Genomic DNA, 9,477 nt, shown 5'->3' with positions numbered 1-9,477 from the left:
TTGGCAGTTTTGGGATGGAAGCTGTTAGTCCGAAATCGGGCACCGGATGTAACATGGGTGATAGACTTGGCAGTTTTTGGGATGGAAGCTGTTAGTCCGAAATCGGGCACCGGATGTAACATGGGTGATAGACTTGGCAGTTTTTGGGATGGAAGCTGTTAGTCCGAAATCGGGCACCGGATGTAACATGGGTGATAGACTTGGCAGTTTTTGGGATGGAAGCTGTTAGTCCGAAATCGGGCACCGGATGTAACATGGGTGATAGACTTGGCAGTTTTTGGGATGGAAGCTGTTAGTCCGAAATCGGGCACCGGATGTAACATGGGTGATAGACTTGGCAGTTTTTGGGATGGAAGCTGTTAGTCCGAAATCGGGCACCGGATGTAACATGGGTGATAGACTTGGCAGTTTTTGGGATGGAAGCTGTTAGTCCGAAATCGGGCACCGGATGTAACATGGGTGATAGACTTGGCAGTTTTTGGGATGGAAGCTGTTAGTCCGAAATCGGGCACCGGATGTAACATGGGTGATAGACTTGGCAGTTTTTGGGATGGAAGCTGTTAGTCCGAAATCGGGCACCGGATGTAACATGGGTGATAGACTTGGCAGTTTTTGGGATGGAAGCTGTTAGTCCGAAATCGGGCACCGGATGTAACATGGGTGATAGACTTGGCAGTTTTTGGGATGGAAGCTGTTAGTCCGAAATCGGGCACCGGATGTAACATGGGTGATAGACTTGGCAGTTTTTGGGATGGAAGCTGTTAGTCCGAAATCGGGCACCGGATGTAACATGGGTGATAGACTTGGCAGTTTTTGGGATGGAAGCTGTTAGTCCGAAATCGGGCACCGGATGTAACATGGGTGATAGACTTGGCAGTTTTTGGGATGGAAGCTGTTAGTCCGAAATCGGGCACCGGATGTAACATGGGTGATAGACTTGGCAGTTTTTGGGATGGAAGCTGTTAGTCCGAAATCGGGCACCGGATGTAACATGGGTGATAGACTTGGCAGTTTTTGGGATGGAAGCTGTTAGTCCGAAATCGGGCACCGGATGTAACATGGGTGATAGACTTGGCAGTTTTTGGGATGGAAGCTGTTAGTCCGAAATCGGGCACCGGATGTAACATGGGTGATAGACTTGGCAGTTTTTGGGATGGAAGCTGTTAGTCCGAAATCGGGCACCGGATGTAACATGGGTGATAGACTTGGCAGTTTTTGGGATGGAAGCTGTTAGTCCGAAATCGGGCACCGGATGTAACATGGGTGATAGACTTGGCAGTTTTTGGGATGGAAGCTGTTAGTCCGAAATCGGGCACCGGATGTAACATGGGTGATAGACTTGGCAGTTTTTGGGATGGAAGCTGTTAGTCCGAAATCGGGCACCGGATGTAACATGGGTGATAGACTTGGCAGTTTTTGGGATGGAAGCTGTTAGTCCGAAATCGGGCACCGGATGTAACATGGGTGATAGACTTGGCAGTTTTTGGGATGGAAGCTGTTAGTCCGAAATCGGGCACCGGATGTAACATGGGTGATAGACTTGGCAGTTTTTGGGATGGAAGCTGTTAGTCCGAAATCGGGCACCGGATGTAACATGGGTGATAGACTTGGCAGTTTTTGGGATGGAAGCTGTTAGTCCGAAATCGGGCACCGGATGTAACATGGGTGATAGACTTGGCAGTTTTTGGGATGGAAGCTGTTAGTCCGAAATCGGGCACCGGATGTAACATGGGTGATAGACTTGGCAGTTTTTGGGATGGAAGCTGTTAGTCCGAAATCGGGCACCGGATGTAACATGGGTGATAGACTTGGCAGTTTTTGGGATGGAAGCTGTTAGTCCGAAATCGGGCACCGGATGTAACATGGGTGATAGACTTGGCAGTTTTTGGGATGGAAGCTGTTAGTCCGAAATCGGGCACCGGATGTAACATGGGTGATAGACTTGGCAGTTTTTGGGATGGAAGCTGTTAGTCCGAAATCGGGCACCGGATGTAACATGGGTGATAGACTTGGCAGTTTTTGGGATGGAAGCTGTTAGTCCGAAATCGGGCACCGGATGTAACATGGGTGATAGACTTGGCAGTTTTTGGGATGGAAGCTGTTAGTCCGAAATCGGGCACCGGATGTAACATGGGTGATAGACTTGGCAGTTTTTGGGATGGAAGCTGTTAGTCCGAAATCGGGCACCGGATGTAACATGGGTGATAGACTTGGCAGTTTTTGGGATGGAAGCTGTTAGTCCGAAATCGGGCACCGGATGTAACATGGGTGATAGACTTGGCAGTTTTTGGGATGGAAGCTGTTAGTCCGAAATCGGGCACCGGATGTAACATGGGTGATAGACTTGGCAGTTTTTGGGATGGAAGCTGTTAGTCCGAAATCGGGCACCGGATGTAACATGGGTGATAGACTTGGCAGTTTTTGGGATGGAAGCTGTTAGTCCGAAATCGGGCACCGGATGTAACATGGGTGATAGACTTGGCAGTTTTTGGGATGGAAGCTGTTAGTCCGAAATCGGGCACCGGATGTAACATGGGTGATAGACTTGGCAGTTTTTGGGATGGAAGCTGTTAGTCCGAAATCGGGCACCGGATGTAACATGGGTGATAGACTTGGCAGTTTTTGGGATGGAAGCTGTTAGTCCGAAATCGGGCACCGGATGTAACGTGGGTGATAGACTTGGCAGTTTTTGGGATGGAAGCTGTTAGTCCGAAATCGGGCACCGGATGAAACATGGGTGATAGACTTGGCGGTTTTTGGGGTGGAAGCTATTAGTCCGAAATCGGGCACCGTATGTAACATGGGTGATAGCCTTGGCAGTTTTAGGGATGGAAGCTGTTAGTCCGAAATCGGGCACCGGATGTAACATGGGTGATAGACTTGGCAGTTTTTGGGATGGAAGCTGTTAGTCCGAAATCGGGCACCGGATGTAACATGGGTGATAGACTTGGCAGTTTTTGGGATGGAAGCTGTTAGTCCGAAATCGGGCACCGGATGTAACATGGGTGATAGACTTGGCAGTTTTGGGATGGAAGCTGTTAGTCCGAAATCGGGCACCGGATGTAACATGGGTGATAGACTTGGCAGTTTTTGGGATGGAAGCTGTTAGTCCGAAATCGGGCACCGGATGAAACATGGGTGATAGACTTGGCAGTTTTTGGGATGGAAGCTGTTAGTCCGAAATCGGGCACCGGATGTAACATGGGTGATAGACTTGGCAGTTTTTGGGATGGAAGCTGTTAGTCCGAAATCGGGCACCGGATGAAACATGGGTGATAGACTTGGCAGTTTTTGGGATGGAAGCTGTTAGTCCGAAATCGGGCACCGGATCTAACATGGGTGATAGACTTGGCAGTTTTTGGGATGGAAGCTATTATGTCGAAATCGGGCAGCGGATGTGACATGGGTGATAGACTTGGCAGTTTTAGGGATCCAAGCTGTTAGTCCGAAATCGGGCACCGGATGTAACATGGGTGATAGACTTGGCAGTTTTTGGGATGGAAGCTGTTAGTCCGAAATCGGGCACCGGATGTAACATGGGTGGTAGACTTGGCAGTTTTTGGGATGGAAGCTGTTAGTCCGAAATCGGGCACCGGATGTAACGTGGGTGATAGACTTGGCAGTTTTTGGGATGGAAGCTGTTAGTCCCAAATCGGGCACCGGATGAAACATGGGTGATAGACTTGGCGGTTTTTGGGGTGGAAGCTATTAGTCCGAAATCGGGCACCGTATGTAACATGGGTGATAGCCTTGGCAGTTTTAGGGATGGAAGCTGTTAGTCCGAAATCGGGCACCGGATGTAACATGGGTGATAGACTTGGCAGTTTTTGGGATGGAAGCTGTTAGTCCGAAATCGGGCACCGGATGTAACATGGGTGATAGACTTGGCAGTTTTGGGATGGAAGCTGTTAGTCCGAAATCGGGCACCGGATGTAACATGGGTGATAGACTTGGCAGTTTTTGGGATGGAAGCTGTTAGTCCGAAATCGGGCACCGGATGTAACATGGGTGATAGACTTGGCAGTTTTTGGGATGGAAGCTGTTAGTCCGAAATCGGGCACCGGATGTAACATGGGTGATAGACTTGGCAGTTTTTGGGATGGAAGCTGTTAGTCCGAAATCGGGCACCGGATGTAACATGGGTGATAGACTTGGCAGTTTTTGGGATGGAAGCTGTTAGTCCGAAATCGGGCACCGGATGTAACATGGGTGATAGACTTGGCAGTTTTTGGGATGGAAGCTGTTAGTCCGAAATCGGGCACCGGATGTAACATGGGTGATAGACTTGGCAGTTTTTGGGATGGAAGCTGTTAGTCCGAAATCGGGCACCGGATGTAACATGGGTGATAGACTTGGCAGTTTTTGGGATGGAAGCTGGTAGTCCGAAATCGGGCACCGGATGTAACATGGGTGATAGACTTGGCAGTTTTTGGGATGGAAGCTGTTAGTCCGAAATCGGGCACCGGATGAAACATGGGTGATAGACTTGGCAGTTTTTGGGATGGAAGCTGTTAGTCTGAAATCGGGCACCGGATCTAACATGGGTGATAGACTTGGCAGTTTTTGGGATGGAAGCTATTATGTCGAAATCGGGCAGCGGATGTGACATGGGTGATAGACTTGGCAGTTTTGGGGATGGAAGCTGTTAGTCCGAAATCGGGCACCGGATGTAACATGGGTGATAGACTTGGCAGTTTTTGGGATGGAAGCTGTTAGTCCGAAATCGGGCACCGGATGTAACATGGGTGATAGACTTGGCAGTTTTTGGGATGGAAGCTGTTAGTCCCAAATCGGGCACCGGATGAAACATGGGTGATAGACTTGGCGGTTTTTGGGGTGGAAGCTATTAGTCCGAAATCGGGCACCGTATGTAACATGGGTGATAGCCTTGGCAGTTTTAGGGATGGAAGCTGTTAGTCCGAAATCGGGCACCGGATGTAACATGGGTGATAGACTTGGCAGTTTTTGGGATGGAAGCTGTTAGTCCGAAATCGGGCACCGGATGTAACATGGGTGATAGACTTGGCAGTTTTTGGGATGGAAGCTGTTAGTCCGAAATCGGGCACCGGATGTAACATGGGTGATAGACTTGGCAGTTTTTGGGATGGAAGCTGTTAGTCCGAAATCGGGCACCGGATGTAACATGGGTGATAGACTTGGCAGTTTTTGGGATGGAAGCTGTTAGTCCGAAATCGGGCACCGGATGTAACATGGGTGATAGACTTGGCAGTTTTTGGGATGGAAGCTGTTAGTCCGAAATCGGGCACCGGATGTAACATGGGTGATAGACTTGGCAGTTTTTGGGATGGAAGCTGTTAGTCCGAAATCGGGCACCGGATGTAACATGGGTGATAGACTTGGCAGTTTTTGGGATGGAAGCTGTTAGTCCGAAATCGGGCACCGGATGTAACATGGGTGATAGACTTGGCAGTTTTTGGGATGGAAGCTGTTAGTCCGAAATCGGGCACCGGATGTAACATGGGTGATAGACTTGGCAGTTTTTGGGATGGAAGCTGTTAGTCCGAAATCGGGCACCGGATGTAACGTGGGTGATAGACTTGGCAGTTTTTGGGATGGAAGCTGTTAGTCCGAAATCGGGCACCGGATGAAACATGGGTGATAGACTTGGCGGTTTTTGGGGTGGAAGCTATTAGTCCGAAATCGGGCACCGTATGTAACATGGGTGATAGCCTTGGCAGTTTTAGGGATGGAAGCTGTTAGTCCGAAATCGGGCACCGGATGTAACATGGGTGATAGACTTGGCAGTTTTTGGGATGGAAGCTGTTAGTCCGAAATCGGGCACCGGATGTAACATGGGTGATAGACTTGGCAGTTTTTGGGATGGAAGCTGTTAGTCCGAAATCGGGCACCGGATGTAACATGGGTGATAGACTTGGCAGTTTTTGGGATGGATGCTGTTAGTCCGAAATCGGGCACCGGATGTAACATGGGTGATAGACTTGGCAGTTTTTGGGATGGAAGCTGTTAGTCCGAAATCGGGCACCGGATGTAACATGGGTGATAGACTTGGCAGTTTTTGGGATGGAAGCTGTTAGTCTGAAATCGGGCACCGGATCTAACATGGGTGATAGACTTGGCAGTTTTTGGGATGGAAGCTATTATGTCGAAATCGGGCAGCGGATGTGACATGGGTGATAGACTTGGCAGTTTTAGGGGATCCAAGCTGTTAGTCCGAAATCGGGCACCGGATGTAACATGGGTGATAGACTTGGCAGTTTTTGGGATGGAAGCTGTTAGTCCGAAATCGGGCACCGGATGTAACATGGGTGGTAGACTTGGCAGTTTTTGGGATGGAAGCTGTTAGTCCGAAATCGGGCACCGGATGTAACGTGGGTGATAGACTTGGCAGTTTTTGGGATGGAAGCTGTTAGTCCCAAATCGGGCACCGGATGAAACATGGGTGATAGACTTGGCGGTTTTTGGGGTGGAAGCTATTAGTCCGAAATCGGGCACCGTATGTAACATGGGTGTAATACCCGGCTAGAATCCGGCACCGGAATTCCTATTATCTGGCGGAATCCGGGGTGTTGGGATTCTATCTAAGGGTAGGAGTTATGTGTTACGAAGGATTATGATGTGTTTAAATGTTTTTTTTAAGATAAATGGAACTAAGTTATGAGTTGAAATGACCTAATGCAGTTGAGCCAAGTTCGGCCGCCGAAAGTAAGTTCGGCCGCCGAAAGTGTTTGGCTTCCGAAGGGAAGTTCGGCCCCCGAATGTTGCGTGGTCTTGCATGTCATTGGGCAGCCGACGATGAGTTGGCCAGCCAAGCTGAGTCATGGCTTTTGACAGATGTTGGCCTCAGATTCTTGCCATGAATTAGCCACGTCTTCTATGACTCATCTGCAAGTGTTTTGAGCAGCTCATGCAGGAGTTTGCTCATTCACCAAGTTTTGAAGGGTTTTAAGCAAAAGTGAGTTTGAGAGAGTTTGAGAGTGTGAGAAGAGGTGATCCGTTTTCCCTTGTTCAGAGTGTTTAGCTTCTTGCTACAGGAGGTAAGTGATGCACTTGAACATGTGTATATGTTTATGAGTTTATGGGGATGAAGGAAGGAGATGCATGCTTAGGGTATTAATGGTAGTTTTAAAGAATTATGCATGGCTACATGTTTATATGTATGTTTGTTTTGTTGTTTGGGGTTATTAGCTAGTCTTGGACCCCTGTGATCATATACATGAGTATATGTATGTTGAGGAGATGAAGTTTGCATGGTTTGAGAAGTTGAAGGAAAGAAGGAGATGGTTTGCCGTTGAAACTGAGTTCTGGATGAACTCAGGTTCGGCAGCCGAAAGTTCATTCGGCCGCCGAACCTCTTGCATGGTAGCTTAGGCTGCCACAGCTTGCCCCGAGTGTTTTTGCATGTTCGGCTCTGTTTGGGGGATTCGGCCGCCGAAGGTGCCGCCGAAGGTGCTTGAGTTTCGTCTCTGGAGAGGACATTCGGCCGCCGAACCTGCCGCCGAAAGTGTTCTGTCCAGCTTTTCTTTTGCATGCTTTGCATGATTAGTTAAGTGAGTTTCAGGGGATTCTTGGGGAGTTAATAGAAGTATTGATAAGTTAGTTTGGTCCCTCATTTGAGTCCATCTGTATAGGTACAGACCAGAGGAACCAGAGTGAGCAGCAGTGAGTACTGCTCCAGAGGTGAGCCTGCAGAGTCAGTCAGTCCAGATAGCCAGAGGTGAGTGGAACTAAACTTATAACTTTTAATTGAATCACAAACTGCTTTTAGCATATCTCATGCATCATGTTTATGCCATAGGTTGTTTACATTAGTATTCACGAATATGTTGCATTGCATTGTTATTTGATGGTGTGAGTAAATGCTGAATGATCCAATAGTCACAGACAGGAAGACCAGGAGCCTTTGACTACGCCCTGGCACGTATAGCAAAGACCAGGAGCCTTTGACTACGCCCTGGCAGGTATATAGTAAAGACCAGGAGCCTTTGACTACGCCCTGGCAATGGTAAGTTCACAGGTGTTATATACACATATACATATATGACAGGAAGACCAGGTGCTCGATTCTACGCCCTGGCACAGAGTTACTGGGACTATGTGGTGACAGGTTTACTCTTGATGTGGCTTGTCTGTGATATGGTGCATTCCATGAGATCATATTTTACTGAGATGTTTTACTGTTCTACTCACTGGGCTATAGAGCTCATCCCACTCCCTTAACCCCAGTTTTGCAGGTTCAGTATTCAGTGTACAGTGTACAGGAAGGGACAGTCCAGCAGAGTACAGAAAAAGTAAAGAGATCTGTAATAGCTTAGAGTGGACATGTAATATTAAAGAGATGTAATAGTTGTTGCTTGACCTAGTGATGTATGTGTTGTACATGATCTGTATATGTATACATGTTTTCCTGTATGTGAAAACCAGGCTTAACAGGTATGAGTGAACCCATCTAGAGCAAGCTCTAGTCAGGGATACAGAGTACAGAGTACATGAGTACAGAGTACAGAGATAGTGCATGCACAGGTTAAGCCTTGGTTCAGAAAAGAGTTTTATTTTCACTGAAAATGTATGATCATGTATGAGGTTTACAGGTACACCAGAGAGTATAGCAGGCTTGCTACGGGTTCTGGCGGCTTAAGCCGACCTGAATCCTAGCGCCGGTGACGGTCCTTTTTTTGGGGTCGTTACAGATTGGTATCAGAGCCCTAGGTTCACATGATCGGACCTATAGAGACAGTGTTGGGCTCAGACAGGTTAGAAGTGGTCAAGCACAATAGGAAATATCATGTCCACTAGGATAGGGTCTTGAGTCCTATCTGCTATGATATGCCATGAGTGTTGTATGTGTATGTTTGATATGTGATGTTTATGTGCTAAAGTGGTATGTTATATGTTGTGTTTCCAGAGTAAAGATGCGAGGAACTCGTCGATCAGCTCGATTGACTGGAGTCCCACCAGAGAATGAGAGACCAGCTGCTCGTCCTCCTGCATTGCCAAGGGCAAGGTCTCAGAGATCTAGCAGGGAAGGTACGTCAATAGACCCTAGAAGGTCTGTAGACGAGAGCAGAAGAGGAACAGTTAGGGGAGGAAGATCAGAGGAAAGGAGGGAAGCGATGGAGATTGATCCGTCTAGAGATGACAGCATGGGTATAGGCAGTTTTGAGGAAGGTATGGGAGAATCACAGGGTGGTGCTCAGGCCTCAGGTTTTGGTTATCCATCCTTGTTTCAGGAGCCAGAGTATCCGATGGAGGGGATGTCGGAGTACTCTCGATTTGACCCATATCCTACATACATGCCATATATGCCATATCCTCACTATTATCCATCATATCCACCATATCCTATGTATCCATCTTCCCCTATACATCCAAGTGCAGCACACCTAGAGCCAAATGAACCAAATGAACCAAATGAACCAGTACTACCACCAGAACCAGTAGCCCCTGTTGTTGACAGACATGAACCTAGCTCATCTGGAGGTAAAGTCCAAATGACGG

Source organism: Manihot esculenta, unplaced genomic scaffold (assembly GCF_001659605.2).
Source record: "Manihot esculenta cultivar AM560-2 unplaced genomic scaffold, M.esculenta_v8 Scaffold66, whole genome shotgun sequence".
NCBI classification, from domain to species: Eukaryota; Viridiplantae; Streptophyta; class Magnoliopsida; order Malpighiales; family Euphorbiaceae; genus Manihot; species Manihot esculenta.
This window is presented reverse-complemented; position numbering follows the sequence as displayed.